General features: G+C 53.9%; 1 pseudogene; it reads right to left on the reverse strand.

The window, feature by feature from the left end:
- Positions 1-1,071: 1,071 nt before the first annotated feature.
- LOC141954989 (TBC1 domain family member 22B-like) lies at positions 1,072-8,685 on the reverse strand (annotated as a pseudogene).
- Positions 8,686-26,872: the final 18,187 nt, after the last annotated feature.

The raw sequence follows: 26,872 nt of genomic DNA on the forward strand, positions 1-26,872 counted from the left end.
GGGCTATGCAGCTTTTTAGTGACTTGAAATCAAGGTATGAAATCAGTAATATTCTGATTACAGGCAAGTTCTGGAGTAAACACCTGTGGGGTATAACGACACCACGTTAGCACCGTATCGATCTACGATCTGCTGTTGTCTCTGCACAGGTAGAAGCCAATTCATCTAAGAGGTCACATTTTGTTTCCTTATTCCTGCAAAGCCTTGAAGTGTGTTACACTGGGAAGACAGAAGGACTTTCAGGAATGCCAAAGCAATTGTACGTGGTTTTCAGAAATTATAACTTCTTCAAACATGAGTCTTTTCAAAGAAAATTGACCCAGCAGGTACACAAATCTCAGCTAACAGAAAGCCCATGACCTCCACCACATTTTAAGGTTCCCATTTGGCTAGTGGGGTCATTTCTGTTAAGAGGCACCTTGGAGCATGAGTCACACCCTGACCTGCAAAGGACCGGTCACTTTACTCACTGGGATGAGGAGTCTTTCCAGGCAGAGCACGCCACATGTGCGTCTCCCATCTCTGTTCTTAGCACTCAGCCAAGGGTGCCCACAGGGCCCCCACCTGCAGGACAAATTAGAGGGGCTTTTTTTTTTTCTTTTCTTTCCTCCGGTTTCCCTTCAGCCTCAAGGACTGGACTTGTACCACCATCTCAGTTTGATGTGAGCTGCAGGCAGCTGTCAGATGGCAACATTGCTCACTAATATGTGAATGGGAATTGAGTCAGCAACTTGGGAAGTAAAGGTTTAGCTTCTGTAACTGCTCCTTTAAACCACCCAGTCCCTAGAACCTAGGGAGCTGTTTTGCCTTTAAAAATAACCATGTTCTGGGAAGGAAGAACACACACATCATCCCCTCCAGCAAGGCAAACCTGTCTGATGCCAGCGCTTCAACCATTTCAAACACTGTGCTTCAAACAGCAAAAGTCACTTACCAACATACTCCGAGAGGAGCACAACAAAGAATGGAGTCACCAGGTCACTGATTCCCAGCCAGCTGGGTGTCGAGTTGCTCAGATAAACAGGATTCTTGAAAGATCTAGCGAAGAATGAGGGAAAGCAGGTACCTGCATCAGTCCTGCACAAAGGAAAGGCAGAAAAGTGTAACTGCTAAGCTCAGGGAGCAGAGATCATGTGCTGACAGGCTTCTCTGCAGCAACACGGGTGAGACTGAGAAGCGTGCAAGTCCTCGGAGAGGCTCTGGTATGATCCACAGATCCCCCACACAGGCCAGCCCACATTTCACCAAACAAAGCAGCCCAGGCTCCTCAGAGCCTCTGTTTGAAGAAGTGCAGACCAGGCTTTGCAAGATGCAGGTGGCTTAAGAGCCTTCCACCCCTAGGGCAGGGTTGCCCTTTAGCAGTGCAGCACACCCTGCTGAGCATCAGGTGGAAAGCCAAGGCTGTGATCAGCACAGTTCTCCTGGCAAAACATCACGGGTCAGGATAGTCCCCAATAGAGCAGCCTCCCCCCAACAGCCGGCGTGTTATTTCCAGACTGCCCCAGCCCCAGGACACCGTGCTCTGACATAGACACACACGCTGAGCTTCTTTCTGAAGAGGACAGATGCTCCTCACACCTCCTGGCCACCTCGCAACCCCCCCCCTGCCCGTGTTTCTCACATCCTGCTTCACACAAAAGAGGTTTCTTAGCACACAACTCATCTCCTCTGGTTCAAACACCTTGAATTTGTCTCAAAAGCAAAGACTCAGGTCTTCTACCAGTTTTTGGCTACATCTCGCCACAAAAGAGCTGATCTCATCACTCCTGAGCTCCAGGTCTGATTTCAGAAACATGGGACAAAGTTTCAGCAGGTATTCGCATCAGGAGCTGTCAGCCAGGGAAGTTTCCCTGCAAAACCAACTCACTCGTGGCAGTGCTGGTCTAACCCCCCACACCCCCCATGGCAAACGTGGGGCAGGAGCTTCGCTCCCCCTCTTACCTCCTGGATGAGCAGCTGCTGGAAGAGGAGGATTAGCGCGCTGGTCCTTGGAATGTCCATGTGGGTCTGGAAGAGAGGGTGGGTCACACACACCAGCTGTGCTTTCCAGGGGCACAGTAACTCCTCGTGGGCTAACAGAGGGGAATCCACCCCTCAGTGTCCCCCCAGGCAAGAGCTGCACTTGCTGACAAGCACAGTGAAGGCTGCAGGTGACGGCTGCACTGAGAAAAATCAGAAAAACAGCTTAATCTCCAGTCTCCTCTGCTCAGGCACGGGCAGGTACCCTGAGCTGGGAAAGAGCTGGGGTCTGAATTCTAGTTATGAGGTCGATTTAGCGAAGGCTTAAACTACTGCCTGTAAGAAGACAGACAGAAACATGGTGTCCTGTCCCCAAGGAGAAGACTCCCGATAGCTACAGCTAGAGGAAGTCCCTGCATGCCCTCAACCACACGGACAAGCGGCAGCAAGAGGGAGGGAAGGGACATAACCAAGGCAGAAAGCCAGGCAACAGGCAGAGGGCTCGTACCTGTCAGTAGGTGTCTTGATGGTGCTTCTTGTCCTGGGAATCGCAACACTGCTGGATGAAGCTGAAGCACTCCTCCCGCTTGCGCTGCCGGGTCAGCTTTCACTGCTCCGTGTTTGCAGGGAGATAACCCTGTGGCAGGAAAAGCTGTGTCAGGGCAAAGCCCCTTCCCTCAGCACAAACCGCCCCCTGAAATCCTGCCGGTCAGCTGTGCGCCTGGAAGCATCAGGCACAGACTCAGGAGCTGGGGAAAGAGCTTTCATGGGTTTTGGCTTTCCCAGCCCCTGATGCCTTTACTGATCTTGGAGCAACCCACCTTCATGGGATTCAGTTTCCCAAAACAAGAGGGAACCACACAGACTGGTTCCCAGCACCAGTCTGGGCTTTGTGCTCAGAGAGGATGTAGCAACTACACTCCCCCACAAAAAAAAAACCCTACAGCTCACCCGTAGGCTGGGCACAGATACAAAATGAGCAAAACTGGTTATGGGACACAACGAAGGTCTAGCAGCGCGTGTCCCTGGCTCGGCACAGTCCCCCCAGACCCCTGTGTCACAGCTCCGAGTACTCACTGAGAGGAGACGCCACGTCACGGGCCAGACCTCTCCGGGCACACCGGGCCAGCTGCATTTCCTCAGCTCATCTGCAAAGGGACAGTGGTGGCAGTGGGTTAGATCCTAGGCACGTCCAGGTACCACTACACCCAGAAGGAGAGGAAAGCCCAGTCTGCTCCTGCGGGCTCTGGAGACACTCCAGCCTCCAGGAAGGCTCCACATCAGCGATGACGGGGGACGTGTGTCTGCAGCAAGGGGAGGAGAGACATTTACAGCTCAGTCTGGGCACAGGACTGGTGGCTGCAGGGGCTCCAATCCTCCAGAGCCTCAGTTCTCATGCAGAGCCCAACAGTCCCCAGTGATCACAACCATCATTTGTGAGATGGAGAAAGACTGGAAGCGGACAGGCAGCTGGTGGAGGACATAACCACCTGCCAACAGAGCAGTTTGTGCCACTATCCCGCTTGGAGCAACTGCAGGTAGTCCTTTCATCCATGCCAGAGCAGACCTGACTGAGACCTGAAGCAGGCAGCAGGCCCCCTCTGCCTTTCCCTTCCCACCCACAGGCACCCCCGTTTTGCCACACTCACCCACGTCCGTGCTGTGGCTGGAAAGGAGCTGCCAAAACTTCTCCGGGCGGGTTTTCTCCCTCAGCATCTCGGGGGAAGCACCTAAAGCGTTCTGGTCAGAGATTCGGGCGATGAGTAGAATGACAGGCCGAAGGGGAAGGGACTGCTGCTTCTGAAGGGGTCCACACACAGGCCTCCTCTGCCAGGAGCAGATGCTGCGGTGAGGTGGGGACAGAGTCTGCACCTCTCCAACCCCACCTCGCTCTTCTGGCCACTGTCAGAGACCTGCCGCTGCAGACTGCACCCCTCTCTTCCCCAGTCCCAGCAAACAGAGCACCGCTGGCCCACTCTGGTGGATCAGCTGGTTCACAGGCATCTGCTGTGGCTCTTCCATCATTTCCCCCCATTTCTCCCTCACTCTCTTCCTCCTGCATCAGACACCTGGCTGCCAGGGGATCAGAATTCCCTCTTCCCATGGGAAGCCATGGGCAGAAGGGCACAGGAGATGAGGCAGAAGGAGCTGTGGGAATCCCACAAGAACCAGCCTTCAGATCTGTTCTGCTCACCGCTGATCTGAAGAGTGATCAGGCTAATTGCTAGCACAGAGAGGAGGTGATGGGCTGCCAATGCCACCTGCTGGCAGCAGGGACCTGCTGGGTAACTTCCACAGCACAGGCAGCCAGCCACCTGCCACGAGCAGGGGCTGACGCTGCCCAGTTCTCTGCCCAAACTGCCCCGACCTGGGGTCAGCAGGACCTCATCCAGACCTTGACCAAGAGCAGCACACTGGGCCACAAAGAAAGCAGACAGTGAGCAACTCCACGCAAGAGCTTAACACAACTCCACAATCCGCCAGCACCCAGAACACGGGATCCGCTGGGCCTGTACGCAGGATACTGAGCAGCAGAGGAGACTGAGGCATTAAGGCCAGGCCTCCAGAAATGGTTCCCTGGAGTACAGGATACTACAAGGAGGCGAAAGGCTCTGTTGAGCCTACCGGCTGTGCCACAGCCTCTCGTCTCTAACACGCGAGTAGCAGCAAGGGGCTGAGTTCAGCAGCCAGTCAGCGGAGCGCCAGAGCACGAGGCTGCTGCTGGGGACGGCTCTTACCAGCTGTCCTGGAGAGCTGGGCCTCGCTGCTGGACTTGGCAACCTTGCAGTTGGTGGGCACGTCGCTGAGAGCAGATTGGGCCCGCTCGGGTTTCACCTGCAGCTTGCTGTGGTTCTCCAGAACCTGGGCTCCTGTGGCCTTGGCCACTTTTAGAGTTCAGAGTTTGCAAAGAAGAGGAGGAAGAGAAGTCTTCATCTTCATCACCACCGATGTCCCAGGAATCACTGGTGTTGTGGAAAACTCACAGAAGCTGGAGGCCTTCTTGCTTTTCATAGGCAGCATGTTGGAGTGGCCCCTGATGAAGCTGGGAGATAGCAAGAAACAGTATCAGAGCCATGCTGTCAGACCACTCTATTTTCTTCCCTTCCCTACGTCCTCACTCCAACCAGCCAGTCCATTCTTACAGTTTCCCCATTCCTCCTCCCAAACCCACAGAACATGCTAAGACTCTCTGCGCTGCCTGCTGGCAGGAGGCAGAGCCCGAGCTGGTACGATGGCAGGGCACAGAGGCCACAGTGCCAGCACACAGCTGGAGAGGTGCCAGGCTTCCCAGCTCAGAAGGGCAAAGGGGAGAGAAGTACGACTCCTCCAGCTCTGCCTCCCCCCAACCTAGAGAAAACTGGTAGATTAACACCCAAAAAAAGTCCAGTGACCTGGGGAGAGGCATGTCAGGAGTTAGAGCCAGTCTGCGCTCGCGGATGCTCCCGATACAGCTGCGATGGCTCCCAGCAGACAGGCCAGCCTGGTTCTTCTCTCAGGCACAAAAGGAGCCTTTGCATTTACCGTTCAGCTACAGGAGTCAAAGTCCACCACCTGAAGCATCACAGAAAAGGGGGAACCTTCACCACTACACAGCACAAGATAGAGACAAGGAGGCGGTTCAGATCAGCTCTGCCTTCTCCTGCCGGGAAGGGGCTGTGGTTCTCCAGCCTCACAGCTGCCAGGCAGCTTTACCTCCCCTTCCCTTAGTTCTTCTGTCTCCAAAGGGGAGCAGAGGGCTCAGACACCATTGCTAAAAAATACGCCTGTCTCCTTTGATGTGGCTGGTACAATGTGGATTTCTGGCCACAAAGGACACCAGCACATGAGCTTTCCCCGCGAGCTTTCGCAGAGCTCAAGGCAGCTCCACATGCCACTGCTGCCTTTCTCGGCAGGAACATCACAGTGCCAGAGGGTGCTGGGGACCTCCACCCACTGCGGGACTGAGCAAAAACCCTGCAAAGCCTTGTGGCCTGCATCTAGAAGATAAACACTTACTTTTTGGTGAGCCGGGGATCCAGCAGAGGATACTGTGCTCCACAGACAGGTTGAATGCTGCAGAAAAGGGAAAGAAAAAGACAACAATGCAAAAAGTCACACAGCACCCAGAAATAATCTCCTCAGCCTACTCTGGGGTTGCACTTCTTTCCTGTTGTTGGGAGGTGAATACAGACCAAAGGCAGCCTCAACAATCTTCTGTCTTCAAAGCCTTAGATCCAAAGCGCCACATTTGGCTGAAGATTTGTTCTTTGCAGCAGCAAAGAGACCCTAAGCTCAGGCTGGAGAGACCCTAAGAGTTAGGGTCTCTCCAGCCTGAGCTGGGATTAAAGATCTGCTCTTTTTGCACCACCAATTCGCTCTGAGTGACCACATGTCTCAGTCCCTGTGCTGATTAACACTGATGTTAATTCTTTTTTTCCTTCAAGGGGATTTCCAGGTTTGGGAATTCACATTTCCAAGCCCTGCAGGACAGGGAAGGACTCCAGCCAGTGACAGCGGGGCTCACTTGTGTCGCCCAAGCCCTGTCATAGCTGTCCCTGGGAAGGACGGGCATGTGGGGGATTTCGAGGTGGCAGCAAGGCTCCTGGGCAGCAGCCAGTTAGGAGCAGGGGAGAACTTTGCCAAAACCTTGACTTGGAGTGTATTGTCTAGGCAGGACTGGCTGCCTCCCAGGCAGGTTCACCAGGTTTGAGCTTTCCAAGCCGAAGCCTGAAGTCATCCACTGAAGAAGAGAGATGCTGTCTAAGACCACCAGCTGGGAGCAGGGCCGTGACCTCCGGGAGGGACGGGAGCAATCAGGAGACGAAACAACCTAGGGAGAGCACAACATTTGCTTCCCCGTGAGCAGGAGAGGAGGAACACATAGTGCTCATTGCTTTCCCTTTGCTTGCCACAGGACTGGACTGTCCCACCAACCTGAGGGAGCCGGCGCAGTGACAAAGAACCGAGTGAAAGCACATTAGAAAGAGAGATTTAACTGGCCCAGCAGAATTTAGATCCAACTAAGCATTTCAGACTGTGTCTGCACAGCAGGAGGGGAAGGGAAATGAGAGCAGCCGTGAGGAGCACCAGACAGGAACAGCACTTGTGAAAGCCTCCCCAGAGAGGCGAGTGCCCTGTGCCCATGGGAGCCTTGCTCCAGAGGCCTTGTAGGGAGCATCTCCTTCATCCCCACCAGCCTCTTCTTCCTAAGCACCACTGGAATCAGACATGTCACTTGTTTCTCCCGTCCCCAGACATGTCACTTGTTTCTCCCGTCCCCGGGTGAGTGCAGATGCCTCGGCAGGAACAGGGACATCCCAGCCAGAGGAACCACAGCAGGGGAGGTGCACACAGAGAGGCCCCACAGTCCCTCGTATCGAGCAGAGGTGGACCAGGAGTGACACCCCGCAGGGAGGATAACAAGGGGCACACATGTTGGCAGGGGCACCTGTCTGGGACAGAGTTGCTCCGACCCAAGGTGAAATCTCTAAGGGCTTCGGGAAGGGGTGAGATCTCTTCAGTATCTGTGGAAAGGAGGGCGTACAGCCCTGGCTCTGAGGCCACCCCAGGGGTCCTTCGAGGCCCTGACCCCCCCACCCTGCTTCCCATGGGGCAGAGGGTGCACACAGGGGTCCCCCCAAGGACCTGCCCTGCCCTACAGATGAGGGGACGACCCTGGCACTACCCTTGTCTGATACAAGGGCATTTCCTCCAGCACAGTTCCCCTGCCCCACAGCCCGGGGTGCCCCCGGCACCCCCCTTACTGCAGAGGGGAACCCCAGGGCCCCCAGCCAGCTCCCCTGGCCCACAGCCGGGGTGGGTGCCCCCGGTACACCCCACCCTTGCAGGGGGTACCCCAGGGGCCCCAGCCCCACGGCCAGGCAGGGTGCTCCTGGCAGCCCCTTCCCGAGACAAGGGGCTGCTCCAGCTCGCCCACCAACGCCCCCCGCTGGGGAGGGGAGCCGCGGCCCTTGCAGCCCTTCCCCGGAGGAGCTGGGGGTCGGGCCGGGCCGGCGCTCACCTGTCCGGCGGCTTGGCGCTCCGCTGCCAGAGCTGCTGCTGCCACGGGAGGCAGGGAGGCAGGGAGGGGCGGGCCCGGCAGCGAGCGGGCGGGCGATGGAGCCCCCCGGCCGGCCAGGCCCCGCGGGCCGCCTCACCGCCACCCGCCCGCAGCGCCCGGCGGCGCCATCTTGGACCCGGGCGGACAGAGCTGTGGGCCGGCCAATGGCGAGCGGGTGGCGGGAGTGACGTCAGAAGAGGGGCGGAGCCCACGGGGCGGAGGGTCCTCGTGAGGCGGGGGAGACCGTCGGGGCGAAGGACCCATCCCATGGCGGGGGGAGCGGCCGCGGGAGCGGGGCCGGCGGTAGGCTGAGGAGGGGGGCCGGCCGGGTTAGACACCGCCCGGGGAAGGGGCGAGAGCGCTCGCGGGGCGGGGCGGGGAGGCGCCCAGCGAGCCCCGGGGCGAAACCATGGGGAGAGGGCGGGAGGAAGCGGCTCCAACCTCCCGCGGGGCCGCAGGAGGGAGCTGGCGGACAGAGCCGGGCGCGGGCGGGGGTCACGGCTCTGGGGGGAGGCGGCGCCCGTCCGGGTCCCTGCGGCACCCCGGGGTGGCGCCGCCGGCACCCGCGGCTGTCCTGGTCCCCTCAAGGGTTCAAAGCCCTTTGGGGCAATTTCCAGCCCCCAGCCGAGCCCCGGTGCCAAAATGTCCCCTGGTAAGGACAGCCGCGGAGGGGGAGGAGCCGCCATTATGGGGCAAGCCATGAGGCACAAGCAGTCGCCTCCTGAATAAACGGGGATAAACTCTTTTAAGACTTTGTTTGGAAACACCCTGCTAGAGCAGCGGGAGAGTGACCTCCCCGCCTTGGCGAGGGAAGGTGGCTCACTGTCTTCTCGCGGCCCTCATCCTGCCCCTCTCCCCAGAAGGAGAGAAACCCCCCAGAGGATGGGGTACAGGGACTGAAATCCAAGTCCTCGGCATCCTCAGCTGTGCCTCGATTGCCGTCAGGTCTCAGCTGGTGACAGCAGAGCCAACCTGGGCGCAACTGAGCCAAATGTATGTGTTTTGGGGGGATCTGCTCGCACCCACGCGCACATATTGGGATGCTACAGCGAGTGATTTACTACGAGTAGTAGCCTGGCACCGAGATCCCGGCTGCCGTGGCACACGCGTGCCGCGCGGGTGGCAGCACGGGGGCGGTTTCCCTTGGGGTCGGTGCTGGTGGCTCACGAGGCCGTGCGTGTGTGCCGGGGGCCCGGCCCTGCCTGCCCGTTTCAAGGAGCTGGGGCAAGAGGAAGACTTTTGGCAGGGGTTGGCCTGAAATGACATTTTGCCGCTTCTGTTTTTCTCACAGCTTTTGTAGTGGGGTGAGATCGCCGTCCCTGCAGCCGTTCAAAGGCACACGTGCCTGCGTGTCATTTCTGGTTAACTGAAGCGGCCGCTTCAATTTGAAACAGGAGCAGCTGCTCCATTTTTTGGCTTGTTTAACCCCCTCTGAACTGTAATAAACACAGGGATTAAGGACACAAAACATATTACCCTGGAGAAAGAGGACCAAAAGCTTGGAAAAGGATGAAAGAATCACACCAATTATTCCTTTAAAAAATATGTTTCCTTAGCTGAAGCTGCTAAATTTGACTCAACTGGAAAGGTTTTGCAGTTCTTGTCTGGTTGTTGTTGTTTTTTTGTTTTCAGTGAATAAAGTGGTTTTTTCCTCCTAAAAACCCCCACCAACTCTCAGGCCGAGTGATGCAGTTTCGATGTGTCACACAGGCAGGGTTTGTGCAGATCCCACTCTCAGGAAGGTCGGTGTAAACCCCAAAACATGGACTCTAGCCTTGAGCAGGGCTACAGGTGCCTGAAACCAGCACCTGGCTGCCCCCACTGTCACAGCACAGGTTCATTTTTCAGAGGAGGGATGTGAAGGGACAGATTTCACCACAGGTTCATGCTGAGGGGGGTGCAGGGCTTTAGTCTTGACTCCTGGAGGACTAAATCCCCGGCCTGGGGAATGTGGGGACAACAGGGGTTTAAAGCTGGGAGCTCCTCTGCGGCTGGCCCCAGCCTAAGGAGGGATAGGGCAGGGAAAGGCAGGTGAGCCCAAGCTCCCCCACAAAAGGTGGGACAGCAAGCAAGTTGGGGCACTGTGCCTCAGTTTCCCCACCTGCCCTGTGGCGGTGGTGCTATTGCCCCACAGACCAATGGCAAAAAGCCTTTGGAGACCGACTTCCACCAGGATTCATTAGTGGGGAGCGGAGCCGCAGGACACCTGGTTTGCTGATAATTCACCCCATCCTAAGGCAGGTGTTCAAAATAGCTCCTGTGACTCCCTGTGCTGAGAAGGGCCAAAGGGCTTCAGACGCCACCTCAGGGGCAGCTGGATGTTTTCCTTGCAGCAGGACATGGGGTGAGATGCCACCTCCGAGTCTCCAGCTCTTCGGGTCCCTGTGGCGAGCCCGGCCCCCGCTCCCCAGGGCGTTTTTCCTCCTCAGTGCTCATCTGCATTTTTATAGCCGTGGCAGGGGTTTGGCTGTTGCTCATCACTCATTCCCAGACAGGGACGTGCAAAATGGAACCATCCCTGTTGCTGTGGCTGCAGGCTGCCCTGGCCAGTCCTTTCTGCATCACCAAGCACCTTTGCTGGGGATGGATGGGTACAGGAAGCCACAGGTGTGATGAGTGCTGGCCCTTTGCAAGTCCTGAGCCATCCACGGCACTCTGGTGCTCCCAGAACGGAAGGTCCAACAGTCTGAAATCTCATCCTGCTCCTGCTTCATCGGTTTTTTCTGCTTTCCAAAATGTGGGTCCTTCCCCTGCTGACAGTGGGGAGCAATAAAACGTTACGAAATAGAGGTGGGAGTGCAGTGCTGGCTGAATTTAAAAAAAAAAAAAAAAAGGCAAACCAAACTGAGTTAAGGCTTTCTGCTGAAGGTGGAGGCACAGCAGTGACACAGAACACCAGGTCACCCCACGAGGCTGGGACGTAGCTCTAGGACCAGGACCCCCCCATGGCACAGCAGCCCCCCGGCTTGGACAGCAGTGCTGGCAAGAGCCAGGTGAGCGAGGGAGAGGGACTGCTGCCTGGGCACGGGGGCTTTAAGCAAGAAAGCCCTGGGGCAAGCCAAGGAAAGGATGGTCCTGTTGTCTGAGATACGGTGGACTTGCACAGTAACCTGCACAAGGGGAAACGTGCCCCTTCCTTGGGGCAGACACAGCCCTGCGGGCGCAGCGCAGCAGGTGCGCCATGAGGTCGAGCAGGAACAGGGCTTCAGAATTCAGCACATTAAAAAAAAAATCCCAAGTGAAAACAAAAACCCAAAACAACACCCCCAAAGCCGAAGCACCGCAGAGCTGGGCAGTGGGGTCTGACAGTCCGGAGGGTAAAAGCTCGAGCGAAGCCTTACCGCCGCTGACTGACGGCGACCGACTTCTCGTAATCTCAAGACCAACTGCCTCTCGCTCCGCGTTCGCCGCAGCCGAGCTGGAGGTAGCACAGCCCGCCGGCGGCTTCCTTCACCCCCCGGCACCCAACACCCGCTCCGCGCCAACAGAGCTGGAGCAGCAGGATCTGCCCGACTGAAATTTAATTTGGCTGACAACACCCGGCCTTTCACAAGGTCGCTTTGAGGGTTGTTTCCTTGCCGTGCCCAGCACACGCTCCGCACCGACCTGCGGGTGAACGGAAACGCAAAGGGCTGCACAGCCCCTGCGATCCCTCCAGACCTGCCAGGAGCGGTCGGCCCTGGAAACACCCCGCAGAGTCCAGCCTTCCCGGTGGTGCTGGCGGCTGGCTGGTCCTGGCTGACGTGGCTCAGCGAGCCTTTGGGCGAGGCCTTCGGAGTTAGTCTCAGCTGGAGACAAGCGGGCGGTCCCTGCAGTAGCCCCGCAGTAGCCCCGCCACGGTGCGGCCATCGGTACCCGGCGCGCTCGCAGCATCCTTCATCCCGCCCCGCAGTAAAGGGATGTCTCCAGCACGTCAAGCAGTTTCTTTTTATTTAAAACCACATTAAAAAAATATAAGATTTCTGAATTCCCCTGTACAATATGAACTATTAAGAAAAAACCCACGGGCCAAAATATATAAAGACTTGACAGGGCGGGCAGCCCGGAGCAGGTCCCCCCTCCCCAGTCCCAAACAAGACACCCGCGGGGAAAAACAAAACACCTGGCAAGGGAACAACAGCAACCAGGACTATGTACAGAGACAGTTGGGGAGCAGGCAGCCGCTCCGCACCCCCCAGACAGAAACACCGCGCGTGGGGATGGACACGGGGCAGACACGGAGGGAAGGCCCGAACAGAAAACCGGGGGATCAGCAGCTGTGGGAGCAAGGTGTGGGTTGGAAACCCACGGGAATGATACATAAATAAATAAGTTATCCTGGCGGATAGAACTCTCTCTCTTTAATATACAAATCCATGAAAATAAATACAAACAAAAAGTGGAAAAAAGAAAAAAAAAGGTAAAACATCTCTGAGAGTCGGTCAGAAGATCAGCACTGTCTCAACATTGCATCAGGGACATGGACAGTGAGGTACCCAACAACGGCCGGCTTGGCCTTGCCGATCCCTGGAGTGGGATGCGGTGCAGTGGCTCCAGCATGCAGAACTGTGTGGCACGGCGAGTGCTGGGCTGTTCCTCTGAGCGCTGACCGGGCGGCGCAGGCACGGGGAAGCGAAGAAACCCAGACAATCCAGGCGAGGTGGAGGCACGGGAGATGAGGCATCGCCTGCTTGGTTCCCAGGTGTCCTCTGACACGTTTTATTTTTGAAAGGGGAAAAGGAATTATATACCCAGGCGACTCTGGGAAAAGCAGCGGTGTAGGAAAATTCAGGTATTTCCTCCAGCACAGTCCAGATCTCAGCTGAAGGCACTCGAGCACGGTGACAGGGGAGGAGGCAGCGATTCGGCCACAGTACCTGCCCTCCTCCCCAAGTCTTTCTCCCGTTGAAGCTTCTCTTTGCAATAAGGTCTCCGATCCTCTCACCATCCTGAATTCTGGTGCTCAGGAAGATGTTTGGGAGCCACCAAAACCAGATGGTTTGCAATAAGGTCTCCTCTCTGCACCAGTGACAGAACCAATAAAAAAAAAAAAAAAAAAAAAAATATTGCTGGCAAGACCAGCAAATGAGACAGGGTCATTCAGATGGAGCCCAGGAGAGCTGGGCTGGATGGTGGCCACCAGCACTTGGAAGATCAGGTCTCAGCCCAGCTTCGGGACAGGATGTGCGTGGTCCCCACGATCCCTGCTCAGGCTACGGTGGTGAGGAAGCCTGGTCTTCTTGGCTTCTTATGGCCAGGAGAGGCCCGGAGCTGTTACCGGCCAGGGTCCCGGGCCAAAGCGTGCAGGCGGGGTGGCTGCCATCTCCTAGGGGTGGTGAGTGCCTTGCAGCCAGGAGTGGTTGAAAATGTCCTCCAGGGATGGTCTATCAGAGGGCCGCAAGGACAAACACCACCTGATGAGATGCTGGCACTCTGGGGAGAGAAACCAGATGCCGCCGGTCAGAGAAGGCTCCTGTCCAACTTCCCCCACCGTCTGCAGTGCCCAGGCCATGCTGGCTGTGCTCAGAGCTACCCCCAAACCTCCCGATCCAGGAGCTGCTTTGGAGGAGAGCAGGATGGCAGGACACGTGCCACCTCCCCCAGCTGACCCCGGGACATCACCCTCCTCCACAGCCCTAAGAGCGGGGATGCTCGTGCGCCCGGTGCCATCTCCCAAACCCGCTGCCCGCCACGACGCCGGGTACCCACCGAGGGAGATCGGCTGGTGGAAGAAGAGCTGGCCCCTGACGATGTCCTCATCCTGCTCGAAGGGGACGTCCCCGCAGACCAAGTCATAGAGCAGGATGCCCAGGGACCAGACTGTTGCTGAACGGCCGTGGTAGCAGTGGTAGCAGACCCACTCCGGCGGGCTGTACTCTCGTGTTCCTGCGGGAGACAGGCGGAGCTCGTCAGGCGGATGCTGCCCGCTCCCGGATCCTCACCCGAGCGTCCTCGGGGACACGGGGGCTGCACTGGTGGGGAGGGGGATGACGCACGGTGTGGCCCGCCACCCCCTCACCAACACGGCACTCTTGTTTACAAACTTTGGGTTGTAAAAAACAGTCGCCGGTGCTGGAAGAGGGCAGCATGGGCCCGGGGAAGGCCCGACTGTTATGTTAAAAAAAAAAAAAAAAAAAAATCCCCCACGGGTGGGAAAAAACCATGCCTTCCCCCCCTGCCTTAGACAAAGAAAAAAGTGTTAACAAAGCCAAGGCAAACAAGGGGAGGGGAGCAGCCCAAACCCTTCCACGCCTGCAAACCAAACCGGTGGCCAGCACACGGAATTGCAACACCCCCACCCCCCTTCTGCTACCCCCATGGGTGTTTGTTTTTGTCAGGCTGGCTCCCCCCACCCCAGCCCCGGGCAGGGTGGGCGGCAGCGGCTGGGAGCCGGCTCCCGTTTCACGACATCTCCCCCGCCCCGTGCCAAAACCCAACTTGGCAGCCGGATGAGTAATGAATTCTGCCCCCCCCACCTCCAAAGGGGGAACCGGTGCCCGGCCAGGCCGGGCCGTGCAGTGCCGGGAGCAGCCCCCGGGTGTGGGCTCACCGGCAAACTCGGTGTAGGCCGCGTCCTGGAGGAAAGTGCCACAGCCGAAGTCGATGAGCTTCAGCTCACCGGTGGCCAGGTCGATGATGATATTTTCCTCCTTGATGTCCCGGTGCAGGACACCGCAGGCGTCGCAGTGCCGCACCGCTCCAGCACCTGCCGGAACAGCCCCCGCGCCACCTCCTCCGACAAGGATCCCCTCTGGATGGTGAAGTCGAAGAGATCCTGCGCGAGCTCCGGACGCTCCATCACCAGGACGAAGCCGTCCGGCAGCTCGAACCAGTCGAGGAGGTGGATGACGCCGCGGAAGCCGGAGGAGCCCACGGCGTTCAGCAGCACGATCTCCATCGGGACTCGAGTGCCGCTGGGCTGCGGGGGGCCGCGGGGCCGTCAGAGGGACGGGGCGGGGGGCTGTCAGAGGGACGGGGCGGGGCGCCAGCAGCCCCCGCCCGGGATGCCCCAGTGCCCCCACCCGACCCCACCGGTGCCCGGGCATCCCCCTGCCAAGGGGCTGCTCCAGGGCCCCCCGCCCGGCCCCCCCGGTACCGGGCAGCCCCTCCCCGGGATGCTCCGCGTCCCCCCGCGACTCCACGCCCGCTCCCCCCGCGGTGTTGCCGTTTCCACCCTCTCGGGCCTCCCCTTATCCCCCCCCTGCGATGCCCTGGTTTCTCCCGGCAGCCCCGGTCGCTCACCAGCTCACCCCACGCCGCGACGCGTTCCCGGGACACGTGTTTGATGGCCACCTGCAAGCCACGGGGAGCGGCGGGATGAGCCTCCTCCTCCCGCTTCTCCTCCCCCCGCCCCGCCGCCGTCCCGCCGCTTACCGGGCTGCCGTCGGAGAGGCGGGTGCCCGAGTACACGGAGCCGTAGCCGCCGCTCCCCAGTAGCGGCCCCTGCCGGTACAGCTCCTCCAGCCGCCCCTTCTCCTTCCCTGCGGGCCAGACCGGGCCGTCACCGCTCCGCCCCGGCCGCCCGACGGCCCCCGCCCACCCGGCCCTGCCCGGCCCGCTCCGACCTGGCGCCGCTGCGGCCGCGCGTCGCTCCCCGCCGCTCCCGGAACGGAGACGGGCCGCCGAGGCGATCTCCGGCACCACGGACCCCTCGCCCCGTGCCGGGGCAGGGCTCGGCCGCTCCCGACCCGTGCCGGGCACCGGGGGCTCGGGGCCGGTGGCCGGGCTGCCGAGCGGCTGCGGGCGGGCGGGGGAGCCCGGGGAAGAGGAGGCGGGGACAGGGCTGGCGGGGTGGGGCAGGGCGGCGGCGGCCTCGGCCCTGCGGCTCCACGCTGGCCCCGGCGGGAGCGGGGTCCGGGCCCAGGCCGGGCAGAGCCGCGGGGCGGCGCCGCGCCAGGCCCAGCCGCGCCGGCCCATCCAGCGGCGCCACCGCCAATAGGGCGAGAGCCGCGGGGCGGGGACGGGCCGGGGGGGCCCGGCGCGGCGGGAAGGGGACGGGGCCGGGGGCGCGGGGGGGGGCCCGGGGCCGAGAAACGCTGCGGGAGCCGAAGCGCCGCTGCTGCCCATCGCTGCTCCGCTGCGCGACTGCGGGCCGGTTGCTCGCGGAGCCCCGGCGCGTTCTGCCGCTGCCGACGCTCGCAGGATGCCGACCGGCGGGGGGGGGGGGGGGGTAGGGGACAGGCTCGGCCGGGCCTGGCCCTGCCGCCCGCCCTGACCGGCCGCTCCCTCTGCCGGGCCGGCAGCACCGCCCGCCTGGCAGCCACCGAGCTCCTCTGCCTCCCGCACCCGCGCCGAGAGCCCCACGGGTTACTGCCTCCTCCTCCACTTCACGGTGGGTTTCCTGCCCCCTCACAACTCCCCGGTGGGGCCCGTCCCGCCCGCGCTGCCCTTACTGCACCGCCAGCAAACCGCTGCCGGAACTCTCCCTCTTCTAGCAAAAGGGGCAACTCCAGCTGGGGACTCTTGACCAACAATCCTTCCCTAATTCCCCCTTCTTTTCCCCCCAGAAGTCACTGTCTGTGATGCTTCCCCGAGTTCCAGAGATAAGATAAATCCTCTCCTGGATGGGCTCTCTGATTCCTGGAGAGGAGGGTGCGGCACATCGGGGCCAGGCAGAGGACAGGAAAAGTTGATGGGGGACACAGAGCGCTGGGACGGGGACGGAGACACACACACACACAGACAGACACACACACACAGACAGACACACACAGACACACACACACAGACACACACACACACAGACACACACCCCGCAGCACACGGAATGCACCCACTCACCCCCCGCACGCACCCACCCCGCGTGCACCCGCCCCTGCGCCCACCCGCGAGCTCCCAGCGAGCACCCAGCGACGCGCCCGCTCGCAGAACGCCCCTCCTACGGGGCACACAGAAACCGTGCCCTCCTCTCCCCGCCGCAGCTTTTCCAGCTCTTTCTTGGGGGTTTTCCCCACTTCTCATATACCTTCTCCCAGCGGCGCTACCCCCGACGCTGACGGGCTCAGCCTTGGCCAGCAGCGGGGCCGGAGAAGCTTCCAGCAGCTTCTCACAGGAGCTGCCCCTGTAGCCCCTCACCTTCTACCAACCCCCCCCCAACCCGACCCAGACCCAAACTGCACCTCCCCTATCGCCCCGCTGTTAAGGGATGCTGGTGCTAAAAAGAGGGTTCTTTGAATAGACCTTATGAAATAGATTATAGAAAAACATCTCAAGAAGCAAACGTGCTGAAGTTACCAACTTAGACGAGAGATGCCAGACTGCTCAGTCGCTCCCATCCGCTGGCAAAGAGGCACCGCTGGGCTCAAACAGCTGCCCGATGTTGTCCCAGCTGGAGAGGTCATCTTCTGCCTCTTCACCCCGGGGATGCTGCAGCAGGGACGGGGCCATCAAGGTTTCAAACTCGGGGGGGTTCTGGCTGGATTCGGTGAGGACCTGCTCCTGCCCCTGGGCGCAGCCCACGGGCTGCCCCTCTCCTCTCAAGCCCAGGTTGCCTGTCAAGGGTTGTTCGGGGGCGTGAGCTCCAGATCCTCAAAAAGGGAGAATTCCCCGTGGCGGCTGGTGTCAAAGGTGCCTTCCCAGGCCAAGTCCCCTTCCAGTGACCCCAGCTCAGGCTGCTCACCCGGCTCAGCAAGGCAGAGCTGGAAAGCCGAGGCGCCTTCGCCACTTGCTGGAGCGAGGGCTGCTTGCGCCTGTGCCCTGCTGGGTTGGAGTTCAGGCTGCCAGTGACTTCTTCAAACCCTTCCAGCAGCTGCTGTGACTCCACGCTGACAGTGAGGATGTTCTTGGAGGCCTCCGCAGGACAAAAAGCCACCTGCCTTTTAACAGCCATCCTCGGGGTCCTAGCCAAGCCTCAAGTAGTCGGGCTTTTGACTATTTAGAAACAAATCAAATGCCAGTTAAGTAACGAGGGGTTCTTGGAACTGTGTATCTAAGACCGGCTCCTTTGAAGGACATTGTCTAAACCAGTATTCCTACAAATGCTCACGATGCACACTGTAGAAGTGCACCACTGACCCCTTTTCAAAGGTACGGAAATCGGTACTAAGACTACAACATTTAAAAGCACAATAAACATTTGGCTAATTGGGTTTATCACTCCCACAGATAGAGGCTTAACTGCTCACAATAATAAATACCAAAGTCTTTGCTAACTGGCAGTGACCTACCAACCTTTTTCTCACTTGGAGAGTCTGGAATGTAAAAGGAGGATCTAAAGGAGCTGTAATACAATGGCATTTCCAATATCTTGCTCTTACTGAGCTGCATATGATTTCAAATTAGGTGAAAGATTTCTCTCTGCCAGATGCTGTATTTGCAAAGTTAAGTTCTAAGCCAACAAGAACCAGTGTAGGTCAAGGTTGAATGCCCGGCAATAAAATTAATGCATCTTCCCCGTGTATGTTAGTGATACTGGACTAGTAAAATGGTAGCATAAAACTCAAATTTCTTTTCAGTCACGGAAATGGTAAGAACAGCTAATTTGGACCCAGTATGTTACTGAACTGATTTCACGTGCATGCATATAGTATCTGATTTTGTAGACAGCATTGTATTAAATCACAAACGGTTTATATTAATCTAATTAAAACTGCTAGTTAACTTGATTTTGTCTTTTGCTATTAAAGTAATTATACTTACAGCAGCATTTAGATATCAATTTACATACACTGAGCCCTAATTTTATTCTCAAGTCATAACCAAAGCGAAGAATTACTTTCAATTGACTGACATGTGCAAACCCACACAGCTCTGTGGAAATCAAACCAGCAAGCAAAAGCACTCAAAAACACTTTACAAAAGTCTGGTTCTTCCCCCTCCCACCATACATTTTCTAGACTTTGTTTTGGTTTGGTTTTATTACTAAGGACAAATGCAAGAAAATACAATCTTTCTTCCTTAGACCTCATTACCTCTCACTTTTTCTACACTTGGAGAGGAAAACCAAATACCTTTCAAGATTTTGTAATGAGGACTTGGCTGATCTGAAGTGGTAAGGCAACAAAATGTTTTAAGAGGAGCAAAGCATTCCAGAACAACACTGTCAAGGTGAAAACAGTTAATACTGAGTTAACGCAAAGACCCGGCCTGGTGCTCATTCTGTTCCCAAGGTGTGCAGACAGGACATCTCTGATTCCTACTGAAATTTCAACTGTGCTGCAAGTGAAAACTCTACAAATTTAAGACAACAGATACTGTCCTCCACTTGTCTGTTCAATCAAATGTGGCAGCACAGAACACAAACTCAGACAATGCAAAATAAATCCTGTTGGATATACTGCCACTGTTCATCAGCTTGTTCTCAAAAGCCCCACGCTGCAGCACTCTGTTTCAAGAGCAGACTGCACACTAACCCAACAGACTCTTTTTCTTAGCTGTCTGCTCACTGTGAGGAGAAATTCCTAAATTCCAGGTCTGGAGCTCGGTGTTCAATGCCCAGACTCTGCATGGACAGAAGAGCAACATCTAATCCCCTTGGGCACCTGTGTCTCACAGCACTCTTCTATGTTCCTCTAGGAAATCACTGCCTGCAAGTTCCTTCACGGAGTTATAAATGCTGAAGTGTTTGGATTTCCAGCTCTCAAGCATTTATACCACGATGGGTCCCTTATGTTTGTCTCTCTGCAAATGTAACCACTGAAATGAACTAAAGACAAACCACAACTGCCATGACAGGATTAAAAAAAAAAAAAAAAGTGAAACAATAAGCAAAACTAGCTTTCAGTAGACACTGGGGAAAAATGCAAGTGTAACTCCACGTGGAACATTATATTCTGTGGAAATCTCAAAAATCCTTTGAAATTCTGGATTTAATCAACACCCTATCTGTCTTAGATTATTTAGATCATAGCAAAGTAGAGCAAACAATTGTTCCCCACATGTAAGTTCCTAGGAATGTTTTCCCACTGCCGATTTATTTACAAAGCAATCCTATTCCCCTTAAAATTTAATGTATCTGTAAACAACATTGCACCAAAATAAGCACAGAGCCTGCAACAATGAGCACAACCTGCAACAATGCATCAGCGGGCAGCTACTGATCAGCATCATCTTCTCCAGTTCAAGTGCTGCACAGGGACACCGACGGCCTAGGAAATGCACTCTCACACTGAAGCACCAGCCACAAATGCACAATTAAAACCATGTTTTCATCATTAGATTCAGATTAAAAGCTGCCTTATGGAAAGCTTATTTAAAAGCCAGCACATAACTGAGTTTCATTTTAAACATCTACATCTGTAGATATTTGCCTCAGATGACAACTTTCCTCTTTGCCGGGTTTTTTCTTAGGACATGTAACATCCTGATTTATTTATAATCACAGCAGCAAATGGGTATTTCTGAACGTGTTCTAGCAGTATAATTTCCAGACTAAGGTTTGTCGAGTGCTTGTAGATGCAGAGTGTGGATATACACACTGTTTGGTTCTTCTTAGACTTGTCCATCCCACACTTATAATAACAGAAAGCAACCTTCTCAGTAATCTTTAGCAAATACAGAACAAATTAACTCCAAGTGTGCCAGCAAACACAGACGCCCCAATCCTAGACCAGCTTTCAGCTGCTCAGTTCCAGTTTCCCAGCTGTCAAGACTGGTGAGCCTCAAACCTTACTATTCTCTAAGAAATACCAGAGAATATTTATCACATGGAAGTTTCTGGTTGAGTACATCCACACAGAAAAAGTACTGTGAGAAGAAAAATGAAATGACGGGAAAAATGACTGTGAAAAATAACAGTGATAAATTAGGAAAAGGATTGTTCTGTGGAAATCCTATTTCCAAACCACGGAAGTATGGGGGAAGAAAAAGGAAAAAAGAAAAGAACTGAAATATGCCATCTTGGATGTCAGTTTGCAGACTACAGTGGGAAAGAGGACAACTTATTACTTATTTATTATTATTTATAACCTTAGAACGGTTTGGGTTGGAAGGGACCTTAAAGATCATCTAGTCCAAGGCCCTGCCATGGGCACAGACATCTTTCGCCAGACCAGGTTGCCCAAAGCCCCGTCTAACCCGGCCTTGAACCCTTCCAGGGAGGGGGCAGCCACAGCTGCTCTGGGAAACCTGTGCCAGGGCCTCACCCCCCTCGTGGTAAAAACAATGTACGCTCCTTCTGTCCAGTCTGAACGTACTCCTTCAGTTTTAACCCGCTGCCCTCTGTTCTGGCACTACAGGCCCTGGCAAAATGTCTCTCTCCATCTTTCATAAAACTTCCCTTTATATAGAGAGAGGCCGCTCTAAGCTCTCCCCAGAGCCTTCTCTTCTCCAGCTGAACCCCCCAACTCCCTCAGCCTGTCCTCACAGGGGGTGCTCCAGCCCCCCAAGCATCTTTGTGGCCTCGCCTGGCTCCGCTCGAGCAGGTCCGTGTCCTTCTGCTGTTGGTGTCCCCAGAGCTGGACCCAGCCCTGCAGGGGGGTCTTGCCAGAATGGAATAGAGGGGGAGAATCCCCCCCCCTCGCCCTGCTGGCCATGCTTCTTGTTACGCAGGCCAGGAGATGATTGTTGTCCTGGCTGCCAGCTCATGTCCAATTTTTTGCCCACCAATATCCCAAAGTCCCTCTGCACAGGGCTGCTCTCAGCCCAGCCATCCCCCAGTCCGTACTGGTATTGCCTCAACCCAGGTGTAGGACCCTGCACTTGGCATAATGCCTGATGCACATGTGAAAATATGTAATTGTTTGCTAAACTCAGACAGAATTTTTATGAAGACCTTCAAAAAACCAAAATAGCAAAGTAGAGATTTTGTAAAGAAACACCTAATACGCAAAGTTTTGTATTTTTGAAGTTAGACTTTGGCGGGGGGGGGGGGGGAAATGTTTAAGGTAGCTGTAATCAAAATTCATTCAAAATAAGAACTTGTCTCAGATGACACGAATACCACCGTAGTATCTGTAATATATTCACATTTACGCTTGAGCTCAGGAAAGTCACCAAATACCCTTAAAGCAAAAAACACACAACATTCAAGTGTGGCTCAGTTTACTTCCCTTGATAAACTGTATCGTGGGCTAGCAAAGTATAATATCCCACTTTAAAAGTTCAGGTTAAATCTACCTTTCGTGATTCTGACTTCAAAAAGCATGAAAACTTGTATGAAATATTGCACCATGGAAACTGGTTCAAACATTTAAATTCAAACAGAAAACTAGTTTTAGCAAAGCAAGAAAAAAATCATTCTTAAGAGTGTGATTGACGTTTAGCATTTTGCTCTACAGCTCTATTTTTCTTAATAAAAACCCCAGACCAAACAGCAATGTTAAACTCTATTCCCCGTGTATGTGCAGCCTGAATCCTCCCAGGAAGCCCTCGGCGATGGGAAGAGCTACTTGGGGCAGCGATTTAGCTACAGGAGCCATTTAACTCCGGAGCCCTGATGCAGTTTTAGCACAGTCTTTCTTCATGCACAAACCCCATCGATGCTGCTGAAACATCCAACTGTGAGCTGCTTCCTTTCGGCACTGAAGTGACACCTGACAAGTCTGACACAACAGACACTCGATAACCAGCTTCTCAGTGACTCTCGTTCTTGGGAATTTTAGTGGCACCTTTTAGAAAAGGGTTTTTCCTATTAGCTTTACCAGACAGCTTCAGGTGCTCTTACCTGTGCCTTCTGCTCTGAGCTAAGCAACATCTGAGCTCATTTTTACTTGACATTTATTACCCTCTTAAATAGTGTCATACTTAATTCCACCACTCCTGGACTCTGACAGAACTCCGTGCTTTCTATAGTGCAAGGAGAATATCAAACAATTTTGAAGTAGGTTTTCTTTCCCCATAAAATATCAGCAAGGTCACAGCCCCCCAAACCCACCTTCAGAAGCTTCTGACATTTTTAAGTTTTCATTTAACTCAAGAAAAGGAAAGAAAACACAAAGCTGCTGGAAATGATGAAGAATACTACACTCTGGTTATATTTTTCCACACTGTTTAAAAGAAGATCTGCAATGTAGAGCAATGTGAATGTTACCTAAAGATGAAAACCAGGTTTTTCAACAGCAGAAAGACTGACCATCATCAGGTAAGAGAGAAACTGAAATTCACATCCAGGGAAAGATGCTCAGAAGACTGAAGACTTAGTATTAGGTTTCAGTGAAACAGTAAATCAGTCTGGAAAGTTCTGGCAGCTACACTTCTCCAGAATTTGAGGAAAAAAGAGTGGTGCAAAATCGATAAATATCGTGGTTTCACATAAAAGAGGGACTCCTACTGCCAGTGTTACTGAAGAGAAGAATGCTTATCACAAGATGGTCAGCAGAACAGATTTTCACCTGCTATATATTAAAGCATTAATTCCAAGCACTTTGAGGACTTCAGGTAAAGCCTTTTGTACAAAAGAAAATTTTTAGTCATGTTTCCAAGAGCATACTTTTGAGAAATTGAGATAAAAGGCATACATGAACATCACCATGATTCCATACTATGAAATACCTGTTGAAATTTATCGCTTATATTTGTATTGAGGAAACCACTAAGGCTTGTAGCCCATGTCAAAAATAAAATCAAATGGAAGGAAAACACCCTTCTTGTTGTCATATGAAAAAATCACCACTCAGAAATCCCATGGGCAAAATTCTGATTATGTTGACTGAGGAGGGGGTGAAAGGGGCAAGAAAAAAACTAATCAAGCCATAAAGCTGTAAGACTTTGTCAGCTTTTCTCCTAAATGACTGCTCTCCCTTTCCTGAAATATAAAGAGAAGATGCTACTATGCATAATAGGACCCTGCATATCAATCCATTACTTTATTAAACTGCCGTATCTGATACAGGGTGTTCCACAGCAAGCCACAGCTCAGTGGTGGTGTTAAGTAATGTACAGGGAAGGATGACTTAACATAGATCGCAAATATTCAATATCCCCAACTTCAGAAAGTGAAAAAAAAATATCAAAATAAAAACATGCCTCTTAAAATGGTTCTGAAGTTCGACTCTGATCCACAGCCCATACTGTTAAAGAGTGGTACAGACCACGAAGAAAGCGTCAGCAAGGAACAATTCAACAAAAACTGTTGGCAGTAAGGCTCACTCTGGCAGAAACTACTGCAGGAATCTATCGCCCAGGATGTCATTTATCTAAGAAAAGTGAACAAACACCCCATCTGATTTGGCAGGCTAGATGGGGTCAATGCTTCAGTCAAGCCAAACTGGTCCGGTCTGTCCTTAAGTCCCAGCTCTGGTGTCCACCCAGCTCGGTGCTGGGCCAAGGGCACAACACGCAGCATCGCTGCTCTCTAGGCCAAATTCTTGTTTTCTCGAGACACCGACACAGCGTGTGAGAGGGCAGAGCACACCTCTGCACAGGCCGGCTGCCCTCCACAGCCCAGGGCAAGAGAACTGCGGCGCCTCCACCGGCACCCCCCTGTCTCACAGGGGAGATGCAGCAGCGCGTGTCTGCACCTGCCAGGGCCCGCAACAGGACGACCAACAGCTCACCTGGAATTTCAGTTAGGCCACGTATTTCACCTCTCTGACAGCTAGATTAGTCCGCCAAGCAATCTGGGGGGAAAAAATAATCTTTTTTTTTTTTGCATTGTATCTTTCCCTGATTTTCACTCCACTTCTTTGTTTTAAACCAGCAAATGAACCTGAATGACCCTGTAACAAGTAATACTGCAAGTGCTGCAGACAGCCGGAAAAGCCCTAACATATACAGATTGTAATACAGCCTTCCAGCGTGTGATAACATGTGCATCTATATATTTTAATTACATTTATGACGTAAGATGAGAGAATTCGCGTTAACTGAAACTTAAATGACCCAGTGAGATTCATGCCAACTGTTTTACTGTGCAGACCCCTAAGATGCAGGAGCTGGCATAACCACCCGACCTCAGAACTGCCAGTCAAGTCCCTTTTTTAATCCACTGCTTTATGCCATCTTTTCACTATTTGCAGTGTGAAGCTGGTCTTACCATCTCCAAATTTTTTGTTGCAGTTTATGGACAGCACAGAAGTAGCTTTAAAGACACGGGGCGGTGCTGCCTGTGCCCTGGTGCTCGCACACTGTGAGGTTGCTGCTCTCCCAGCCGCTGCAGACTCCACAGCTGAACGCTTCCTCGGTACCATCTCGGCACGTCTGACCTTTCTGCTGGGAGACCCCGTCACGCTGCATAACATGTTCAACACCATCTCATCCTCGTCCTGAAAAGGTATTAAGTAACTCGAGGTGCGGTAATACTCACATGCTTTGAAGCACACTTCTGTCAGAAGGTGAACTACATTTAATTTGGGGGACACAGCAGAATGCTTGGAAATTCCAGCACCTGAGTAAGTTCATCTCCATGGGTGCCAGACACAGAGCAGCCGTTATTTCTGGAACAGTCAGCCTTGAGCATGCATCCCCATGAGAGCTCCATCTTGTCAAAGCAGCATTAGCAGTGCGATACCGAATTATCCACACACTGGGGTATGGACACAGGGTTACGGCCTGAAACAGGAATAATCAAATGATGGGAGTGAAGATATTTCCATAGGACAGTGCACTACTCCACTGCTACTGCATTATGTACATCACTTTTGTAGAAAAAAAAAAGAGTAATATATATTCAAATACATAAAAAATATTAAATATTACATCTAATATAATTTTAATGTATAAATAGATATACCTCCAGTAACTATTGATCTGCTTGTATGGATAAGTAGAGTACCTAGCAAGTGAAGTACATCACTTCGATAAACATTACACCCTTTAAAAGGTGAAAAAATTCTCCAATTGAATGTTCTTTATAACACCTTCCCTGTGCTTTGCTCTGTCTCTCCCAGTCCCCCCCCCCCATCCTTTTCTCCCCTAAAGATGCACGATCCAGACACCTGCCTTTCCCCTCACCTCGCCTCCTGCTCAGCGTTTCTGACCCCCCTCTCCAGTCAAACTGCCACCTTCGCTGCCAGCTGAGGTCTGCATGGAGAAAATAAAACACCTCCTCCTCCCCACAGAGCTTCTGAGGATGGGAAAGGAACGTGAACATAAACCAGACGGAAAGCGGCTGAAGGCGGGGAAGTTCACCCATTCTATCGGCTGCTCAGAGCAGGGCTGGAGGAGGTGTCACTGTGCAGGGGAAGGCAGCGCCGAGGGACACGCTGGGAGAGCAGCGCCGGCACGGCAGAACCTGGGCAATCCTTCTCACCTGGAAGGAGAAGACCCCTGGCAGAAATCAATCAAAGTCCAAGGTCACACCTCGTGACACCAGTACACTCCAACCCAAAGTGTGAAGGCTCTACTCTGTAAAAAAAGAAGGAAACTGTGTACCTAAAAATTCCATCCCTTCAATGTTATAGTACTACACTTTAAAATAAAAAACCTAAACAAACTGTTACCTGGCTAACCACAGTATTCCAGAGGAATCTAAAGATCACTACAAGGAAGATCTCAGTTTCTGTTTAGCATAAAACTGGGAGCATCTCTGAAAAACAGACTGTTGTGTTTAATTCCTGCATAACTTAATAGAGAGATACATAGGGCAGGCACCTATAATGTGTCTCTGACCACAGGAAATACAACAGCTTCAGAATTATGTGACTGTTCACAGAAGCTTCTCAGAAATAGTTGCACTTCATTTCCATTTTTCTTAAATCACCAACAGCATTTTCAAATGCTTATCAGCAGCTACTTTATCTATCCATTTTAATTGAAAAGAACTTAATTAAAAGCTTCCAGAAGTCCTTCTAAAGGGTTCAATTTTTCCAGCTTTCATCAGTTTCGTAGGACTAAAGTAACAACATTTTACACCCGCTAAACCAGAATTTAATGCTACACTTTTTGGATTTCATTTTCTTCGCTAGATCCTTTTCTGTACTGCTCCTCCCTTCTCTCCTTACAACCTTCCATTATTTTTCTCTCCTTTTTCCACATTTTCTGCATTTTCTGTTCCTTTTCCCCCATCCTTCCCTCTCT

Source organism: Athene noctua, unplaced genomic scaffold (genome assembly GCF_965140245.1).
Source record: "Athene noctua unplaced genomic scaffold, bAthNoc1.hap1.1 HAP1_HAP1_scaffold_50, whole genome shotgun sequence".
Lineage (NCBI taxonomy): Eukaryota > Metazoa > Chordata > Aves > Strigiformes > Strigidae > Athene > Athene noctua.